This window comes from Prunus dulcis, chromosome 3 (genome assembly GCF_902201215.1).
Source record: "Prunus dulcis chromosome 3, ALMONDv2, whole genome shotgun sequence".
NCBI lineage: Eukaryota > Viridiplantae > Streptophyta > Magnoliopsida > Rosales > Rosaceae > Prunus > Prunus dulcis.
In genome coordinates, this window is record NC_047652.1 from 16,861,607 (window position 1) to 16,884,082 (window position 22,476).

General features: G+C 40.7%; 2 pseudogenes; both read left to right on the forward strand.

The window, feature by feature from the left end:
* The first annotated feature begins 2,318 nt into the window (after positions 1–2,318).
* On the forward strand, positions 2,319–10,006 carry LOC117621879 (annotated as a pseudogene).
* Positions 10,007–11,096: 1,090 nt separating this feature from the next.
* On the forward strand, positions 11,097–13,488 carry LOC117621880 (annotated as a pseudogene).
* The last annotated feature ends 8,988 nt before the right edge of the window (positions 13,489–22,476 follow it).

The following is a 22,476-nucleotide window of genomic DNA, read 5'->3' on the forward strand; positions in this document are numbered from 1 at the left end:
ATTACAATTTTTTTTTTAACGATCCAAATTATCTATTTTTTAAGTCTACATTCATAAATTATCCTTACAAAAAATTAGACAATTCGGAAACCGTTTTGACATCCAATTATATCATACAAATCAATGAATACGGTGCTTCAAAAAAGTACTAAAATTTCAAGAATTCAATTAAGTGGCCAAATGATATCGGATTCAAATGATTTTTTTTGTAGAGATGATATTTGAATGAATATCTACAAAATAGATTGTTTGGATTAATGAAATAAAATACGGAGCGGGCACTATAAGAGTGTCCCTCAAATTAGCCTATTTGAGAGAACTTTCAACCGAAGCTCCCTCTATAAATATATGGAAGGGAATTATTCTTTTCCTTAAATAATAAGATAATATAAAGGAGATTTGGAAATCGAATCGTTGATTTGGGGGAGATATTCCTATCGTAAATCAAGAATAATTGGCTAATTAAATCAGATTTAATTAGCTCAATTATTTGACATAAGGAATATTCCACTATCCACATTTCACCTTGTGATTGGATGCCAAACTTTATGTTCCCACATGGTCTAAAGCAGATATCATCACAGTTGCTAACCTTGCAAGGAGGTGTTTGAATTTGAGTGGAATAAAGCGTACTACAATGTGTTCTTATCTCTATGTGTTTGAATTCAAGTTTAGATTAAGAATTTCATCTCTAGGCATTCTTATCTGGCTACATTATGATGGACAACATTGTGTTTGACAAAGGTAAGTTTTGCATTGCATTGCATTACATTGCATTAACCTATTCCTGAAGATTATGACTAGTCATCCTTTCTCCGTATGACTAGTCATCGTCCATATGACTAGTCATCCTTCCTCCATATGACTAGTCAACCTTTGCGTTAGTAAGATTTTCCAGGTCACTATTTCTAGTTGCATCTTACCCATTTTTTTGACATATTCTGCGAAATCCTTTGCTGCCTTGTACGATTCTAACCTAGGAATTTTTGGGTAAAAATGCATGCGTTCCTCATTTGGCAGCCGTCACTTTTGTAGGCAAGTTTTGGAAAGTTTCTTTACAAACTTTCTCTTCTTCCTCGAGTGTAACCTTCATATTTTTCATCTTTGAGTTTTCCAAAATGTTTCCTTTTGAAAACTACATTTGAAATATGAAAACATCATCTTGCTAGATCAAACACTCTCTCATATATATCGAGGTCAGATTCAAGATTGATTTCTTCAAGAGTATGGTTTCTTGAAGAAATTGATCATTCTTTCTTTGAATCCAAAGTTTGGTTTCTGTCTGAGTTAGAGCTTGCAAACTAGTGCCATGGGATGAAAGAGCCGGAGAAGGAGCTGTCATTGCCATGAATAACTGAGCTTCAAGTTTTGTTAAGTTGGCGAAGAAAATTGTACAAATGAGGTAAAGCTCATCTTCCTAAATAGACCTAGGAATTTCTTGAGCTTGCTAATGTTTCTTTGTATGAATCTTTTTGCTTAGTGAATTGCCTGGTTGATTGATAACCCCTAGTTTTTCCCAATGGTGGGTTTTTGGGTGAACAAGTTCTAGTTTCCATCATTGTAAATTTTCTGGGTTTGTGTTCTTCATAGTTAACTAGTCATCGCATGATGTTCATGTGTTTTCTGGGTTTGTGTTCTTACAGTTGACTAGTCATCATTTTCTGTTGTTTGGTGTTTGCTTGATTATGCTGTCTTCACACACTTTCGCCATAGTTGTTGCTAGCATAGGGGATGCCTAGATTAACGGGTCCTTCTGAGTCCCTAAGTTGTCACTAGTAATTCTCTAGGCTTGCAGGTACATCTTGGTATGCTCTGTGTATGTTATTGTTTGGTATAATTCATATCTGACAGTTGACTAGTCATAAGAGTATTTGGTCAAGGTCTAGAGTGTGAAATTTGTTATGTTCTTGGTTGAATATATTTTAAATTTACCTCTCGTCGCCTAAGTACCAATTTCACAATGAAAGAGGTCACCTGCAGAGCTGGAGGGGGTTCAAATATTAGAAAAAACTTCAAATGCAGTTCCACTATTACCTTTCATGTCACGCTGAACAATAATTAAAATTTTCTTAATTGTAATATTGTAATGCATGTTCCATATCTCAAGTCCACTTTTTCGGTCAGAATGTGGCTGCAGTTTCAACCAAGAAGATCATAGTGGCTGATTAGCTAAACAGAATGATTGCCATTTAAACATAAATCATCGGATATATAAAAATTAATTATCACTAGATCACTCGAAAAAATCTTTAGACGAGACGTTAGTAGATTTTATTGGTATCAACTGTTGCCAGACTACCATTCCTCCATATCTAACTATGATGAGCGCTTCCATTCTATACAAAGGCGAAACTCAAAACGCGGATTGCGACGACTATGCGTTTCTGGTTGACAAGGATTGGTTTGAGATATCTTCTCCTCATGCAGTCAAGAGTAGAAGCCACCTTCCTGTGGTGCTAGAATGGAATATAATCAACTCTACTTCTTCATTCGCATTATTTGGAAGACATGTTACAGAGAATTTTAATTCTTTTTTTACTAATTATTAGGATGCTGTACCCTTCTCAATATCGACACTTTTGATTCCAACAATCGCTCAACGCTTTATTGTTTCTGTCGAGACAGCTTTGTAGGAAATCTCTATCTTCTTCAAACTTGTCAAGGTACGTATGTAATTAACTATATCTAGCGTCTGTCTCTGCGTTTTATTTTTCTTTGCGTGTGTTTGTTTGTTTTCTTAACCTTTTGGAATGGAAGGGAGTGGAAAGAACTCCCTTTTGAGGTATTATTGCATTGCTAATTTACCCTATTGGAGAGGGTGATTTGCAAAGTGGTCAACATGCAATAGTATTATTGTATTGCTAATTTACCGTTTCTGTTTTTTTTTTTTTTTTTTCCTTTTTCTAAATTACATTTCAGATATTGATGAATGCATGAATGGTCATCGATGCGGGCCCCACAGCAAGTGTGTGAACATTCCTGGTCATTACGTTTGCGTTGACAAAAAGAACACTGAACGCAAAAAGAATACTAAATTTATCCTTATTATAGGTACGCCATGCATATATCATCGTACATAGTATACGATTTTGGAATTAAACAGAGTTGATTTCTCTTTAAAAAGAAAAGAAAAATATGGTCAAACAAATGGTCACTTAATTTGTTATTTCATTTAATGTGAAAAATATGGTCAAACATATGGTCATCAACCGGTAACAACCTAAACTCAAACATATGGTCAAACATTTGGTTTGGGAAAATTCTACTTACAAATTACAATCCAAATTGCAATTATATTTTTGTATATTGCCATCAACAGTTTAGAGCTAGTTTGGTCATTCTTCACTGTTCACTATATTAGAAGTCTCTGGACTTAATTATTTATTGAACATAAACTCACAAGACATAAGCTTGGTTTGCAATTTGTGATCATTTATCATTTTACTGAGTTATATATTGCAGGTCTTGGTGCTGGTCTTGGACTGTTACTTTTGCTTATCGGTGCATGGTGGGGATACAGATTCCTAAAGAAACGCCATACCATGAAACGCAGGGAGATGTTCTTCAAGCGAAATGGTGGATTGTTGTTAGAGAAACAATTGTCGTCATGTGAAGTTAATGTTGAGAAAATCAAGCTATTCAAATCAAAGGAGTTGGAGAAGTCCACTGACAATTTCAATACTGATAGAATTCTTGGCCAGGGAGGCCAAGGTACTGTTTATTATAAGAAAAATGAACTCAGGAAGGGAGAAGGGTGAGATGAGAGGGAAAGCAAGAGCAATTGGCACAATTCCGATCATTTACTCTGTATTACCAGTCAATACAAATATAGGTACATGGGTTAGACTTGTGCAAGTCTATTTACAGAAACTTTAGAAATATAAGGTAAGTACAATCAATTGCATATATTACAGATTTAATTGATAACTAAATCTGGCTGACAGAGCGCTGTGCTTGTGATGAGGAGTCTTCTAAGGCTGATGGATTGGGATCAGCTGATTGCATGGGACTGATGGAAGGAATGGAATCTGTTGGAGCAGATTGGACGGGATCTGCTGGGGTGATATTCTCTTTACCCCCCCTCAAGCGTAACGGAGCAAGGCGAAGATTGAGCTTGGATTTAAGAACGGAGAACCGATCACGACTAAGGCCCTTAGTGAAGATGTCAGCAATCTGATGGGAAGAGGGAACATAAAAGGTATGAAGGGCCTTCCGAGCAACTAATTCCCGAACAAAGTGATAGTCGATCTCAATATGCCGAATGCGAGCGTGGAAAATAGGATTGGCAGCCATATAGATGGCGGAAAGATTGTCAACATAGATACAAGGTGCAGAACGAAGAGGGATACCAAGTTCACGAAATAGGAAGCCAAACCAACGAATTTCAGCTGCAGTATGGGCAAGAGCACGATATTCTGCTTCAGTACTAGAACGAGAAACAGTAGACTGTTTCTTGGCAGTCCATGTGAGGAGATTAGGTCCAAAAAAGATACAAGCACCAATGGTAGATCGTCGATCATCAACAGAACCAGCCCAATCAGCATCAGAGAAGCTACGTAAAGTAAAATCAGTGGACTCGTGAAAAACAAGCCCTTGCGCAACTGTACCTTTAATATACCGAAAAATGCGCTTGACAACCTGAAGATGGGAAGAACGAGGGTTGTGCATAAACTGACACACTTGATTGACGGCAAAGGAAATGTCAGGCCGTGAGAGAGTAAGATATTGGAGGCCACCCACCATACTCCGATAGGTAGACGGATCAGATAAAGGATCACCATCAAGACAAGATAGTCGAGTGTCAGAAGGTAACGGTGTAGGACATGGTTTGCAGTCAGTCATATTAAACCGTTTCAATAAATCAATGGCATATCGAGTTTGAGAGAGAAATAAACGATCAGGAAACCGAGTAATTTCCATGCCAAGAAAAAAATTGAGCTCACCCATGCGACGGCTATCGAAGGTGGAACACAACTGATCCAGAAACTGGTGTACACTTTGCGGGTCAGAGCCAGTGACAATGATGTCGTCCACATATACGAGAACATACATAGTGCAGGACGATGAAAGATGAATAAAGAGCGAGGCATCAAAGTGGCTGTGAACAAATCCTTGAGCAAGAAGAAAGGTACTAAGGCGTTGAAACCAGGCTCGGGGAGCCTGCTTAAGGCCATAGAGAGCCTTATGCAGTCGACACACAGCCTGAGGACGTGAGGGATCATGAAAGCCAGGGGCTTGTTTCATGTACACTTCTTCCTGCAGATACCCATTCAAGAAGGCATTCCGAACATCAAGTTGCTGAAGAGACCAGTTATAAGAAAGAGCCAGAGACAAGATAGTGCGAATAGTAGCCGGTTTGACCACTGGGCTAAACGTTTCTTCGTAATCAAAACCTTCTTGTTGATTGAATCCCTTGGCAACAAGACGAGCCTTATAGCGATCGACAGAGCCATCTGCTTTCCGTTTAACTTTGAAAACCCACTTGCATCCCACAACATTCATTCGAGAGGTGGCCGGAACCAAAGACCATGTCTGATTCTTCATAAGAGCATCGTACTCATCCTTCATGGCATCTTTCCAGTGACTGTATTTGGAAGCTTGGGTGAAGCTGGTGGGTTCAATAGACGTGGGGTCTGAGCATGTGGCAGAGAGACCATGAGGCAGGGGATGCGGATGGGTGGGAGAGTAAAGGGGTTTTGTGACAGGACCAAAGGGAACGATGGACTTGAGACTCTTAAAATGTTGGGGATGGTTTGGTGTATCAGGAGAGTTAGGAAAAAGAGATGGATCAAGAGGGGAAGAAGGGGGAGTCGATGCTGGGGATGAGGTTGTGGTGTGTGGAATGGGCGAAGATGGAGGAGTCGGAGGGGGTGATGTGTTTGCGGTATCTGGGATGGACGTTGAGTCCGTGGGAAACAAGGTTGGCAGGGGCGATATGGCTGGGTTCGTGGGATGGGATGATGGCAAGGAAACCAGAGGTGACGGCAAGGAATTTGGAGATGGAGAAGATGGCACGGGATCTGCTGGAGCATATGGAGATCGAATTGGGTCATTGTGGGCTGGGCTTGGGGAAGGGTTGATTTGTGGAGAGGCAAGTGGAATGGGGTCAGATTGGGGTGGACCTGTGGAAGTGCTGATTCGGTGAGAGAACGAGTTGGGCCCAAGGTCAGAGTGCGCATCAAATGTGGGCTGGGCATCAGGTGCAATCTGAGGCTGCCGATAAGGAAAAGTGGTCTCATCAAAAGTCACATTTCTGGATATATAAACGCGACCTGAAATAGGATCAAGACAACGATAGCCTTTATAATGATCATCATAGCCAATAAAGACACATGGAACAGATTTAAAAGAGAGCTTATGCTTGTTGTATGGCACCATATGGGGAAAGCAAGTACAACCAAAACTTTTAAGAGAGGTATAATCCGGTGGGCGTTGAAGTAATTTCTCATAAGGAGACAAGTGGCCAAGCTGAGGAGTTGGTAATCGATTAATCAGAAAAACAGCAGTGGAAAAGGCCTCAACCCAAAAGTTATGGGGCAAGCGAGACTGAGCAAGCAAACAGAGGCCCATTGCGACAATATGCCGATGTTTCCTTTCCACCACTCCATTTTGTTGGGGAGTGTATGGACAGGAGATTTGATGAGAGATGCCATGATCACGTAAAAATGTCAGAAATAATTTGCTAGTGAATTCACCACCACCATCAATCTGCAATTGTTTGATGCTAGAACTAAATCGATTTTCCACCATCTTTTTGAAGTGAATAAATGTATGTAGAACATCTGATTTCTTAGCCAATGGATATAACCAAGTGAACCGAGTATGATCATCAACAATGGATAAATAATACCGATAACCGAAGTTGGAGGAAATCGGTGCAGGGCCCCATAAGTCCAAATGTAAAAGTGCGAATGGAAATTGTGCATGAGACTGTCTATATTCAAAGGGCAAGCGACAAGATTTTCCCAAAGGACAAATATGACAAGGTTTATTGGGGATAATTGTACCATCAAGTGGTAAATGGTACTTATTCAACAACGTAGTAAGGACTGAATGAGATGGGTGTCCAAGTCGTGCATGCCACACTTCCTGTGTTGTACGCTGTCCATAATAAGCAATCTGACGGGCAATATGAGGGGCTGTCTGAATATGATAAAGACCATCAGAGCTATAGCCAGTAAGGAGTACCGTCTCCGTCTTGTTGTCCTTTACACGAAAACCATTAGCATCCAACTCAAAGAAACAATCATTATCACAGCAGAAACGACGAATCGAGAGTAAATTTTTGCGGATCGCAGGCACACATAAGACTTCATTAAGATGTAATGACTTACGCAACCCAGGCAACGTTGTATTGCCAACATGTGTTATTGTTAACATATTTCCATTGCCAACAATAATTTGATCAGTACCTGTGTAAGGCTGAGCATTGGGAAGAGAGGTTGTGTTGGCTGTCATGTGGTGAGTGGCACCTGAATCAAAACACCAATTGAGGTTTGCCATATCAGCAGGAGGAAGGGAAGAGGTTGCCAAATTTTCTGCCATGTATGCATGAGGTTTGCGGTCAGGACAAAAACGGGCTATGTGGCCTGGCTTGTCGCACCGAAAACAGATGACTTCACTCCGCGGGGTATTTGAATGGAACAATGAGTGAGCATTTGAGGAATTTCCTTGTGGTGTTGGAAGAATTGGAGGGCGTCCATCAGAGAGAGTCGCAGGAGAGGAAGAGATGGTTGCAGATTGTCGGTCGCGAGGTTGAGAGGCTTGATCTGGAGCCCAAGGTCCTTGATTTGGCTCCCAATGATCTGTTCTCCTGAATCCACGCCCGCTGTGCCCTTGATTCCAATTCCTTCCACGACCACGTCCTCTTCCAGATCCAGGATAAGGATTTTGGTTGCGGCCAGTCATGTTAGAATTGGAGATGTGCTCGTTAGGCATACGGTCAGCAGCCATAGCAACGCCTGAAGCAACATTAAGAGACATTCGTTTCTGTAGATGCTCTTCTCTTAGAGCTAGATCGTAGAATCGATCGAAATCAATATCAGGATGCAGATGAAGGGTTGTGGCTAACTCTTTATATTCAAGGCCAAGTCCATCCAGGACATAACTGATGAGTTCATCATCATCCATTGTTGCACCAGCTTGTGTGAGGGAATCAAAGAGTGATTTGGCATGATTGAGATAATCAGTTACAGTGGTGTTGTTGTCCTTTCTGAGTGTGCGAATTTGGTCTCGAAGAATTCGTACACGGGTACTAGCAAGAGGTGAGAGACGCTTGGCCAACATGGTCCAGGCTTGATGAGTAGTGGTACATGGGATGAGAAGTGTCTTAATGGAGGAGGAGGAAGTTGCCTTGATCCAACTCAGGACCAGTTTATCCCTAGCTAACTCAGGGTGCACAGAGCCATCATCTTGCACTTTGGGTGGGTCTGTTTTGTTCTTGACAATCGCAGCAAGGCCGTGCATCTCTAATACATCTTCAAATTGGGATTTCCAACTCAAGTAGTTGGTGCGATCCATAGGAACTGGAAACAAGGATGAGATGTTGAATGAGGTGGGCAAAGAAGAGGTTGAGAGTGAGGGTGAAGTGAGTTTTGACATTTCAGAGATCAGTTTTGACATATCAATATTGCTTGATTCTCCAGATTTGGGTGTGTTGGCCATTGGTTTGGGTAGGATCGATATTTTGAGGGTTAGCTCCGAGTAGCTCTGATACCATATAAGAAAAATGAACTCAGGAAGGGAGAAGGGTGAGATGAGAGGGAAAGCAAGAGCAATTGGCACAATTCCGATCATTTCACTCTGTATTACCAGTCAATACAAATATAGGTACATGGGTTAGACTTGTGCAAGTCTATTTACAGAAACTTTAGAAATATAAGGTAAGTACAATCAATTGCATATATTACAGATTTAATTGATAACTAAATCTGGCTGACAGAGCGCTGTGCTTGTGATGAGGAGTCTTCTAAGGCTGATGGATTGGGATCAGCTGATTGCATGGGACTGATGGAAGGAATGGAATCTGTTGGAGCAGATTGGACGGGATCTGCTGGGGTGATATTCTCTTTATTTATAAAGGCATACTGACTGATGGAAGAATTGTTGCTGTGAAAAAATCTGAAATAGTGGACGAAAGCCAACTTTCAGATTTCATCAATGAGTTTGTCATTCTTTCACAAAAATCAACCACAGAAATGTCGTTCAACTATTGGGTTGTTGTTTGGAGACGGAGGTTCCCATTTTGGTTTATGAATTTATACCTAATGGAAACCTTTCTCAGTATATCCATGAGCAGAATGAGGAGTTCCCACTTACATGGGAAGTTCGCTTACGAATTGCCTTACATGCTTCAGCTGCCTTTCCCATTTATCACAGAGACATCAAGTCTACCAACATACTCTTGGATGCAAAATACAGAGCAAAAGTTGCTGACTTCGGAACTTCAAGATCAGTTGCCATTGACCAAACTCACCTCACCACACTTGTACACGGCACATTTGGTTACTTGGACCCCGAATACTTTCAATCAAGCCAATTTAAGGAGAAAAGTGACGTGTATAGCTTTGGAGTTGTCCTTGTTGAGCTCTTGACAGGGCAAAAACCAATTTCTTTTAGAAGGTCACAAGAAGAAGGCAAAAGTCTTGCCACATACTTCATTACTTCGATGCAGTTAGATCGCCTGTTCGAAATTCTTGATGCTGAAGTTGTAAAAGGAGGGTCTAAAGCAGATATCATATTAGTTGCTAACCTTGCAAGAAGATGTTTGAATTTGAGTGGAAGAAAGCGCCCTACAATGAGAGAGGTCACAGCAGAGCTGGAGGGGATTCAAATGTCAGAAAAAACTTCTAATGGTGGACAAAACTATGAAGAGGTTGAATATGTTAGGACTGACCCAACTGAGCCTTGGGATGTTGCTTCAAGTTCAACGGGAACAGGGCCAGGTTTGGATGGTGGTCCTTCTTCATCATTACATGAAATTCCGCTATTACCTTACAAGTCATGATGAACACTGGCAGACCTACACATGAGAAGGAGGGTAAACAATATTTAAATATTTCTTAATTGTAATATTGTAATGCATGTTCCATAAATGTTATGTGTTGCTCCTTTTCTGAACTTTTCCGGTCAGAATGTGAGTGCAGTTTCAACTCCAATCCAGAAGGTCATAGGTGAGGTCCGACTGATTAGCTACACTGATTAGAGCGACTGGGTATTTTGAAAGTGTTAAGAGTTTGAAATTTTTAGTTGGATCTTGAAATTTTTAGTTTGAAATTCGTTCTTGTGGTGCTGTTAAAATATCAACCCCAGCCCACAAACATATGAAGCAGCCCAAGAAAAGTAAAAGCCCAGCTCATAGAAATAATATTGCACAAGTAAAACTAGAACAATCTAGAATATACCACTACAAGAAAACATGCCTTAGTTGACACTTCATAGTTGACGTTTCTTGAAAAACCATCAACTATTCTACTAAATTTTGACGTTTTTAAAAAAAACTATATAACTGTTTTCTTGACATTTTATATAAAAAAAAACGTCGGCTAATGAAGTATAACTTTGACGTTTTTAAAAAAACGTCAACTAAAGAAACAATTTCGTGACATCTATTAGAAACCGTCAGCTTTCAAGTTCAACGGGAACAGGATCAGTTCTGGATGGTGATTCGGCTTCGTCATTGCATGAAATTCCACTTTTATCTTTCAAGTTACTGTCAAAGTTGGTGGACATTTCTTGAGTTTTCTAGTTTTTTCTAGATTTTTCTAAATTCTTCAAGACAAGTGTGCATTAAATTTAACAGTTCCAAAGACTCCCAATTAAGCATGTTCTGAAATGTTTCCTAGTTGAAATTTTTTTGTGTTGAGCGGACTTGACTTATAAAACTCGTCGATGAAGCAGTTATTCCTCCCCATCAGCTGCAGGACGGTACAAGAACTATCTGTCTCTGCTCCTTCCATATATTGTTTCTTTTAGTTTTATCCTCAAGAAGATTGAGGCTAAGGTTGATCATTTAATTTGATAACTAAATACTCCAAGCTTTGTACGAGACATGATAAGATAAGTAACTAACGAGAGGAGGAAGAAGAAGCAGAATAATGGACATTGTCTGGTTTCTACTTCATATTACTCTGTTCATATGCTCTGTTACTGCAGCGGCATCAGAAGCAGCCTTAGCTAAGCCTAATTGCTCATCGCATTGTGGAGTACTCACTGAAATCCCATATCCTTTTGGAATCGGAGCAGGATGTTACCTTGACCACTGGTTCCAAATAATCTGTGATCGCACAGCCAGCCCTCCAAAAGCTTTCTTGAACGTTATCGGTCTGGAGGTGCTAGAAATTTCTGTTGAAGGCACACTAAAGGTGACAAGTCCCATTACCTTCTCCAATTGCAGTAACAAGCCCTTAGGCCGCCAGGCACCCAACTTGGAAGGAAGTCCGTTTGTGTTCTCCCAGAAAAACAGATTCTCTTCAATAAGTTGCGGTGGAATTGCATTGATGACATCCTTATATGGGTCAAAAATTGGTGGCTGCTTGTCCATATGCGATCATACTAACACAAGCGTCCTCCAACCGAATAGTTGCAGTGGGATGAAGTGCTGCCAGACCACCATTCCCTTGCATCTCAGTGCCTTCAATACTAGTTTTGGAGCAGTTTTAAATGCTGACAGTCAAATGGCATGCAAGTTCGCATTCCTAGTGGACCATGATTGGTTTACATCAAATTCAACAAACATTTCTGCCATTAGTGAAATGGATTCTGTACCTATAGTGCTGGAATGGTCCTTGCTTGATTATACGAATTTCGAGATATATGGAACAAATAATTGGACCAATGATAAAAGCACGAATTGCAGCAGTCATTGTTTCTGCTCAAAGGGCTTCCAAGGAAACCCCTATCTTCTTGATGGATGTCAAGGTAAACCTATAGCTGTTATTATACAAACTTCAAAAGTCATGAACAAATTATTGAATTGATTTTTTGGCTTCTTTGGCAAAACTGGGGTTTTGTTTTTAACTGATTTCTTAATATCTTCACCACTATTTATATTCATTTCTTTTATTTCCTAGACCATCTATTGAAACTATAGTTTTCCATTTGTCATTAAATTCCAGACATCGACGAATGTGAGGATCCAGACCTCCCAAATTGATGTGATTCTGGCATTTGTATCAATTATCCCGGGAAGTTTATGTGCCAAATGCCCGATCATCGACCATCACAGGTTAATTATTTAGCTGTTATAGGTTTGCCCCTGCAGTTACTGAATCTTAGACTCAGATAACCTTGATTATTGATGAACTAAATTGATAAACATAATTATGAGCAATTCAGTTCCGAGCAGTGTTCTTGGACAATTGTTTCTACTATTTGGGGGATGGTGGTCGCACAAAGTCGTGAGGAAAAGGAAACATATTAAACGCAAAAAGAAGTTTTTTAAACAGAATGGTGGTTTGTTGTTGGAGCAACAATTATCTTCTGGTGCAGTCAATGTTGACAAGATTAGGTTATTCAATTCCAAGGAGTTGGAGAAAGCCACCGACCGTTTCAATGCAGACAGAATTCTTGGTAAGGGAGGCCAAGGTACCGTTTATAAAGGAATGTTGACTGATGGAAGAATTGTTGCGGTCAAGAAATCAAAAATAGTTGATGGAGGCGAAGTTGGACAGTTCATTAATGAAATTGTCATTCTTTCACAAATTTCACAGGGGAATGTGGTTAAACTATTGGGGTGTTGTTTAGAGACTGAAGTTCCCCTTTTGGTTTATGAATTCATACTCAATGGAACACTTTCTGAGTATATTCATCACCAAAATGAGGAGTTGCCTCTTACACCGGAAATGCGCTTACGAATTGCCATCCAAGTTGCAGGAGCTCTTTCATACTTACACTCAGCAGCTTCATCTCCCATTTTCCATCGAGACATCAAGTCTTCTAACATCCTCTTGGATGAAAAATATACAGCCAAAGTAGCAGACTTTGGGACTTCAAGATCTATGTCCATTGACAAAACACATGTTACCACCAAAGTACAACGAACATTTGGTTATTTGGACCCTGACTGAGCTCTTGACGGGAGAAAAACCAGTTTCTTTGACGAGTTCACAAGAATGGAGAAGCCTAGCAGCTTTTTTCCTTCTTTCCATGGAGGAGAATCGTCTGTTTGATATTCTTGATGCTCAAGTTATGAAGGATGGTGGAAAGGACGAGATTGTGGCAGTTGCTAACCTTGCAAAAAGATGCTTAAATTTAAAGGGGAAGAAACGACCTACTATGAAACAAGTAGCGGTCGAGTTGGAGGGAATTCAACAGTCAGTTAAAGCTTCTGATATGCAACAAACTTTTGCAAATGTTGAATATGTTCGATGTGAAATAACCGAGCATGGGGACATTGTTTCTGCATCAAAAGGGTCATCTTGTATCAATGATGGTGTAGGTTCTTCATTGGATGACGAACCACTATTGTCTTCCAAAAATTTCTTGTAATTGTCTATGTTTTTGGACTGGGAATTCTTTAGACTATCACCTTATTTGTTGAAAAATAATGTACATTTGGTGGATAAATCTACAAGCTAGCAGATTTTCTAGAATAATTTAGAAAATTACTAATTTCAAGTTTATTGACTCTTACTAGAACCATTCTAACAATTATCTAATGTAATTGTAATTATAATTCTAAAATTATAGGAAAACTAGTGGCTGAAAACTAGGGGTGGGTATCAATCCGGCCGAACCAATGAAACCGGCCGAACCAAATCATAATTACCGGTTTGGTTTGGTTTTGAGCTTTTGTAAGCCAGCTTAAACCAAACCGAACCGTTTATGTGTATATTTATTTATTTATATTTTATTTTACATGTGTAATACTCTAATTAGTTAATTACTATATATGAAAATTTGAATTGAGATATATTAATTAGTAAAATATGAAGTTTTATGAATTTTGAGCTTTAGGATGGTTTCGTACACTAAAAAATGAATTATGTATAAAGCAAGTTGTGAATTTGTAGGTTAAAATTGGGCAAACAATGTTGAAAGATGCAAAAAGAAAGAGAATTGGGCTTAGGCTCAACTGGCCGAACCAAATCTAACCAAACCGTCTTAAATTGGTTTGGTTTCCTTTATAACTTTTATCCAAACCAAACCGTCATATTGTAATTGGTTCGGCAATTGTTTTGAGGTGAAAGCTATCCAATCCGAACCGTGCCCACCCCTACTAAAAATATTTTAGAAGGTCGGTTACTGTACACAACTGACTTGACTAGTTATTTGCCGAATTAGATGGTCGGTTTACCAACTCTATAAATATGCATGCTGCCCACTTATGTAATTAAACTAGTGATAAAGGCCAACAGCCTATCTAGCCAATAGCTACAACCAACAGGCCAAATAGCTAAGCCTTGCATCCATCCTATTGTAATAAAATCACTCTATTGTTCTTCTAAAAACCCAACAGTGATATCATAGCAAATTTCGGTCACCTTGGGCATGCATAAGGGTTCGATATAGTCCCATTTCAATCTTTACCAAAGAAAACTAGTTACTATGACTTATGGAGCATCAAGATGAAGACCTACTTTATGTCCCAAGATTTATAGGATATGGTTGATAGCAGGTTCTCTACTCCAGTAATCCAACCGTGCAGCAGCCGAGGTAGTTAAAGATCAACAGAAGGATGCAAAGGCTCTATTTGCGCTGCAACAAGCTTTGGATGACACTATTTTTCCAAGGATCATGGGAATCACAACATCAAAGAAAGTATGGGATACTTTGAATGAGGAGTTTCAAGGAAACGCTAAGGTACGTGCAGTTAAGCTACAAACTTTGAAAACATATCAAGAAAATATCAAAATGAAAGATTATGAGACCACACAAGAGTACTATGCTAGAGTAAAAAATAAAAAATAAAAAATAAAAATAAAAATAAAAAAAAAACTCAATCAATTGAGAACCCATGGAGAAAAAGTTTATGATTCAAGATTTGTAGAAAAAACACTTATCAGTCTCACTGATAAGTATGATCAACTAGTAACTGCCATTGAATAGACAAAAGATATAAGCAGTCTGTCAGTGACAAAACTAATGGGCTTTCTAGAAGCATATGAAAAAAGACTGAGTAGGCGAAATGAAAGTCCAGTAGAAAGTGCCTTCCAGTCGAAACTAAATTTAAGGTCTCATAAGTGTAAAGATGATGAAAGAAAATTTGAAGAAAATTCTAGAGAAGGAGATGATGAGCCCAACAATAATTGAGAAAATAAAAGAGATATTGAGGAGAGAAACTATCCTCCATGTCGGGTTTGCAAAAGAACAAGCCACCAAGAAAAAGATTGTTGGTATCGTGACAGGCTAAAATGTTGGTATTGCAAAATATTGGGGCATATAGAAAAAGAATGTCGATTAAGAAAAGTTATCAAGCTAACTACACATAAGAAAATGAATTGAGGCCTGGCTCTCTGAATGGGCTTTGGAACAGTGCACTTGATAATGCTCTCACCAACATTGAAAGTTTTTCTGAAGTCTACTTGTTTGGTGCATGCATTCCTGGTAGTTTCGATCTTGTGGAAGAAAATTGTAACTTGTGGTGCCATCGTTTATCGGGTTTTGTAACCTATGACAAACACAAATTAATAAAAACATTAGTCACCTTATGATTGGAGATGAAAAGGAAAATGGATCCCACCAAGCGTGCCAAAAATTATGTTGAAGATAAAATGTGAACCTCCCAACATAATTTCACCACTACTATTTAAATAATGGGGCTTTATTATTTTAGGTTCTACCATTCGAGACTCGGTGTTTCTTAATTACAATCATTTGCTTCAAGGGAACACCCCCTTTGATTCCATCATAAAGAAACAGAACATGTATGTTTGGTCTTGCGATTGTTCCTAAGTCGAACCTCAGGGTGCCTACATATCCCTTGTGGGAATCAAGCCACTCGTAGTTCAAAGAATTGCAATGAATAAATGACCAGAATAAACTAGGGATTTTGTTTGGATTTAAGATTTGGGCTGTTGCATCTAGATTGAGTCTTTAGATTGCCTACATACCATTTTGAAGGGATCAAACCAACATAGTTCGGAAGTTTGGAAAAGTGTTTGGGAGAATTTGGTTAGGATAAACTAGGGATTCAAATTTGGTTTCGGTTGCATTTATTGGGATGGTAGACTGCCTACGTACCCTTGATAGGATCAAACCAATGTAGTTCAAAAAATTGGAAATTAATGGGTAAGTGTGGCCCACTAATTTAGAATTTAAGTGAGACAATTTGGAGATTTTACGATTTTCACAGGTAGATGACTCATGGGAAAAATTGGATGGTTTTGTACCATTTTTGAAAGGACCCGCCCCGAATTTTCCCAAAACCCGAGACGAATCCTTTGGAATTCCCGACATCACCCCGATGCCGGGCCCACTTATTAAAGACCGAGACCTTTGCCGAAATTTCGGCATAGTCTCCCCTATAAATTGGACATTTCCCAAAATTTATACCTGCATAAAAATGCATTCAATATTCCCAACTGGCAGCATGCACAAAATAATTTCATGCAATTCACACAAATGGCTTTCGGCCTTCCAATAATTCTCAATGAACTACCAAACACGCTAACAGGTCAATTCATGCCTCGAATAAGGCAGGCAATACATTTAAATAACAATTATGACTAACATTAGTCCGCGGCTGCACCTAATAACCTTAGGCTGCCTACGTACCCTCACTGAGGGATCAAGCCACACGTAGTTCTTCCATAAAACCCAATTCCACATATAGGCAATACCTTATTTCTTTTCTCTGTAATTCACAAAATCTCCCCATACGCCGGTACTACCAACGCCACGTATGGGGCCTGTCAACACGCCGGATAACCTACGCCACGTGCGACCATACCATACTATCATAATATCTCCCCATACGCCGGTACAACCAACGCCACGTATGGGGTATGTCTCAACGCCGGATAACCTACGCCACGTGAGACCTACACGTCATATCACATAACTCCCCATACGCCGGTACAACCAACGCCACGTATGGGGTCTGTCCACACGCCGGATAACCTACGCCACGTGCGACCTCAACACAATATCTCACAATCTCCCCATACGCCGGTACAACCAATGCCACGTATGGGGCCTGTCTCAACGCCGGATAACCTACGCCACGTGAGACCTGAACATCATATCACAAATCTCCCCATACGCCGGTACAACCAACGCCATGTATGGGGTCTGTCCACACGCCGGATAACCTACGCCACGTGGGACCTAACTTTCACTTGGTGGTACTCGTAGTGAATCCAAAATCCGGGGAGGTACTTAAGGTAGTGCGTATAGCACTCCAAACTGACATTCTAGACTCTTTTGTACCCTTGTACAAACATATATAATTTTAATTATATAAACAAATATTCTAATATTGCGTAAACCCCAACAATAGTCTAGCACCAGATAATCCCCCTGGGAAGGTGAGATTACTCCGGGAGACTCACGGTCAACCAAGGGTCAAACTACCCTAACCCTGGTCAAACGGGCCCATGGGGACCACGACCTCCAAACTCCGATCCGAAAGTTCCTATGGGTTCTATAAGGTATAGGACACTTGTCCTGCAAGTTTGGTTCAGATTGGACGGTCGGATCGCTCACGATCGCACGATCTAACGGTTAATAAAAAATATAAACTTTAAATTATTAAATCGGAACATCCGGGGCTCCGATTCACGATCCGTGAATTCCTCCACGATCCTAGAAATACCTAGATTAACATATATTAAATTTGGGTCCATCCAACGGTCCCAACCTATCGAACCCGGATAACGCGTAATAGGCGATATCCGTTCGATAGTCAAACGACGTCCGAATTGAGATCCGCGAAATCCTACGCACTCGTGACAACCTAAGGATCTCATCGAGACACAATGCCACTTTTTCTACGGTGCCCACGCGCCGCCGCATGCGCCGGCAGCGCGTGGGTGCCCAAAGCGATAACGCTTCGCCGGAAAACCTCAAAACCACGGCTCCAAACTCCTACCCTAGGTATAACACCCTATTTGGAGACACTTTTGTTCTTGGACCTACCCCAAAAAGTGGCCAAAAATGGCCGATCGAGGTGGCCGAAGTTCGGCCGATTTTCAATTCGAAAATCGAATTGGTTACACTAAGAATCGATCTAATCCTACCCAACCATCAGCTAGAGCATGCAGAAGGGATGAATTTCCATACCTTGATCACCAGAAATGGCGGCCGGAGGAGGGAGATCGGAGCCGGCGAAGATCGGGCGACATCCGGGCGACAATCGCCATTTTCCGGCGGCTGGAGCGGCGGCCGATGTCGGGGGAGGGCTGGGTCGTGACGCCGAGGACGAGCCGGTTCTTTTGGCACCGGTCCCGACCGCAGCCGCTGTAAGAACCCAAAACAAAATATCTAAAAAGAAAAAATATCTAAAAAGTAAGGAAAATATCTTTTAGCAAAAAGACCAAATTGCCCTTGCATATTTTAATGGGGGAAAATTTAACTTTTTAATCGAGAAAGAATTTGGGAATTCCGCTTACGCCACTGCGTAGAGTGCGGCGAAATGAGTTCGTAGACACGGAGTAGACCCGAATCGGAGCCGTAACAAAGAAGATATGGTCTAAAAACCGCGAAGGGCAAAACGGTAATTTGGCCAAAAAGTCAGATTTTTATACCCCTTTCTCTCTCTCTCCCCCGTCACTTTCTCTCTTCCTCTCTCTCTCGCGCGAAACAGGGCCGTGCGACCCTTCGCCTTCTCGGCGACGGCCCGGCCACCACAGGCCGAGCCTATCTCCTCCGTGGGTACCATCGGGTCCGCCTCCGTGTCGCCGTCACAACCTGACCAACCTCCACCCCAGGGCCGCCCTGAGCTGGCCGGAAAACCATGTTTTCCGGCGGAGGTTCCTTCGAAGCCACCCGAACTTCCAGCTCAAAATTCTCCTTCGTTTATCCACCAAATCGATCGAGTAAGGTATGGTTTTTGAGCTATTTTTCGTGTTCTAGCTGATGGGTATATGGGCTTCGACAGATTTTAGCTCTAAGGGGTTCGAGTTTCGACTTGAAATTTGGCTGAAATTTCGGCCCTTCGAAACTACTATTTCTGGTCACTTTTTGGGGGTGGTCCAAGAACAAAAGTGACTCCAAATGGGGTGTTTTACCTAGGGTAGGAGTTTCGAGTCTTGGTTTCGAGATTTTTCGGCCACCCGAAATCGCTTTGGACACCCAAAGCTGCCCGCGCGTGCTGGGGTGCGTGGGCGAGGGTACCAATGTAATTCTGGGCAGATTTGTGAACCTCGTGTCGTCACGAGCGTGTGGGATTTCGCGGATCTCGATTCGGAGTCCGTTTGAGCCCCGAACGGATTTTTCATATCGCGCGATCCGTGGGTGCAGTGTTGTGTAATCGTCGGATCGCGCTGAATTTTGGGTATGTCGGTCTACACGATGTCAGGATCGTGTAGGATTTAACGGATTGCGAATCGGAGTCCCGGATACTCCGGAATCGCGAACCCTGGGGCTAGGGTTTGGATTTTAAGCGATAATGCGATTTTGGCCAATCCGACCGTCCGATTTGGACCAAACTCGCAAAACATGGTTCCCTCTCTGTAAGGAACCTTCAGGGAAGCCCAGATTGGTTATTGGAGATCGTGGACCCACGGGGTCCCGGGTCGGCCGATCGGGCAGTGTATCGCTTAGTTGAGCGTCGGACCCTTTAAAACTGTTCCAAGCGTTTGAAAAAGGCTAATGTGGGCATAGGAGTAATTTGAATTGAAAGGCACGTACTTCTAGGAGCCGGGGGCAGGGTGTTTAATTTAATTCTTTTATTCAGCGGTTTACTGATTTATTATTCATGGGTAATCAGGCATCAGAGGTCCAGCCGACCAGCAGGAGAAACCTTCAAAGGGTCAATTTAGCTCGGACCATCTGTGAGTGGACTTTCTTTTGTAAATTATTTTATAAATGAGTTATATAGAGGATTTCCATAAATAAGATTTTATAAGTGATTTTATTTTGATTTTATATAAATGAGTTTTTATAAATGAGTTTATTCGAATAAATTTCCTTATTTGATCTTGAGTACGTTTTATTATGGTTTCGAACACGATTATTACAGTAATAGTTCTATAAGTCGGTGCTACTTATTTACCAGTTATAGAAACAGAGTTTGAGTTTCGAATCAGTTGAGACCGCAGCACGATTTGAGTTTTACAGTTATTATTCAGATATTTCTTTTTAAAGGAATTTATTTTAAAACCACCTCGTACCCGTTTATTTTATGGTGATTACCCAGAGTCGGACCGATGTCTACGGACATCCAGTCTGATTATAGTTCAGTCAATGCACTTGACTTTGCCTCACGAGTTTCGGGGACGCTCGGACCGTGAGTGCCAGGATTTGCGGCTCGGCAAACTTGGTGTCCCGAGACCTGCCAGGATTGCGGCTCGGCTGACTCTGTGTCCCCGAGAACTGCCAGGATTGCGGATCAGGCTGACTACGGTCCCCTGCATCCTGCCAGAGCGACTCGAGTTGACTTGGTGTCATCGAGGAATCTGCCGGCGGGATAGGCCGATCATAGTCCCCTGATTTCGCCAGTTTGCTGCTCGGGTAGCCTGTGTGACGCCCGAGACCGGCCAGGAAATTGACGGATATGACAGGGGTACAAATTGGTGGTATTTTCAAAGAATTTTGAGTTTCTTTTATTTAATGATGATTTTCAGTTATTTTATATCAGCTTTTCTGATTTTTCAGGCATAGATACCTTTATATTTGTTCCGTTATGCAAGGTTTGAGTACAGAGTTTTTATACACGTTTGATTTCAGCATTTTTATGCAAGCTTTGATTTCAGTGGTTTTGTATGAAACTTTCGAGCTTGAATATGACTGATATAGAATGCCTTGAGTTGAATATGCTTGATGCAAAAGAGTATGTATTCAGTTTTATTTAACTATTTTTTTCCATGGGGGATATTATGTTTATGAAAATTGTTTTGAAGAACATTATTTTTGTCCACTCACATTTTCAACCTGTTTTTCGCCCCCAGGCCGTAGAAGTATGCGGAATCCACCACCGGGCCATTCATAGCTTCCGTGCCTCAAAGCCAAGTATAATGTTGTAAGAAATCCTCACAACCCTGAAGGACCTAGAAAACGCTATGATATCTAGTTGAAAATTTAGTGATTAGAGTTGAAATTGATTACTGGAAACATTCTGGCAGTTGGGAGGAAATATTTGAAATTGTTTGACAGGTGAAAAATTTTGGGATTAGTCAAAAATACAAGGGAGACTCTGCCGAATTTTCGGCAGAAGTCTAAGGAAATTTTAAAGAGAAATTGAAGTAAGAAGGGTAAAAAGGTCTTTTGTGCCCGACCTTGCCCAGGTGTCGGACACGCACAGGACTTGGCTCGAATTCCAAAGTGAAAATTGGGTCGGGTCCTGTCAGCCGCGACCGGTGGCTGGAGATACGAGGAGAGAGAGAGAGAGAGAGAGAGAGAGAGAGAGAGAGAAAAAAAAATCAGATTTTTATAAAAAATCCCATTTCAAAATATTTACGATTGTGCCACTGGGTTTCTTTTGACCATATCTCTCTCGTTACAACTCCGATTCGTGCCCACTACGTGTCTATGAACTCGTCTCAGTGTGACCTATCCAAAAATACAAGTCACGGTCCCAAACTCTCTCCGGTTAAATATATAACTAAAATACCCTTAAATAATTAAATAATTCAATAAGGGTTAAATTTGGGGAAATTTGGGGTCGGGGTGTTACAATTTTCTTATTGTCAATGTCCAAGAAAAATAATGAGCAATTTTGATGAATCCATTAATTTTCTACAATTGACATTTGCATTTGGACCCAAATATGACTTTGAGGATTTTAAAATTGATCTATTAATCATATAATAGGTAATTTGTTCCTTTGTAAATTCAATGAGTGTTTATTTGGACCACCCACTAAACATTATGGACTTTTGAGAATTAATGAGCAATTATTTTGACAACCCATGAATCTCTTTCAGGTTTTTGATATTTGTTATGAGTTAGGCTTGAGCAAGGAGTCCACATCAAAAAAGCTTTGGTATCCAGCAGCCGCTTGAAGCCAACCCGATAACTATTCAACTCTTCTAGAATTTATTTCCAAGTAAAACCAAACCTTGCATTCCCCTATTTATTTGGAATACTTGTGACCAATCCAAATTGAGAACAATCACTATATATCTCTTAAGCCTTTGAAAGACTACACAAAAAGTCACAATTGGCACCGAACTTTCGCATGCAAAAGGAAAAAACAAACAAATAGGCTACCGCAAGCTACAAAGAGGTGCTAGTCCTTTTTTCCATTTTTTAAATATTTTTTTACTCATTTTTCTTTGCCCTGGCGTCTTTTCCTTTCTTTTTTGCTGGCCACCATCAATTTGCTTTGTCTGAGTCTCTCTGCTTTCTCTTCAACAAAGTAAACCAGCCACTTGT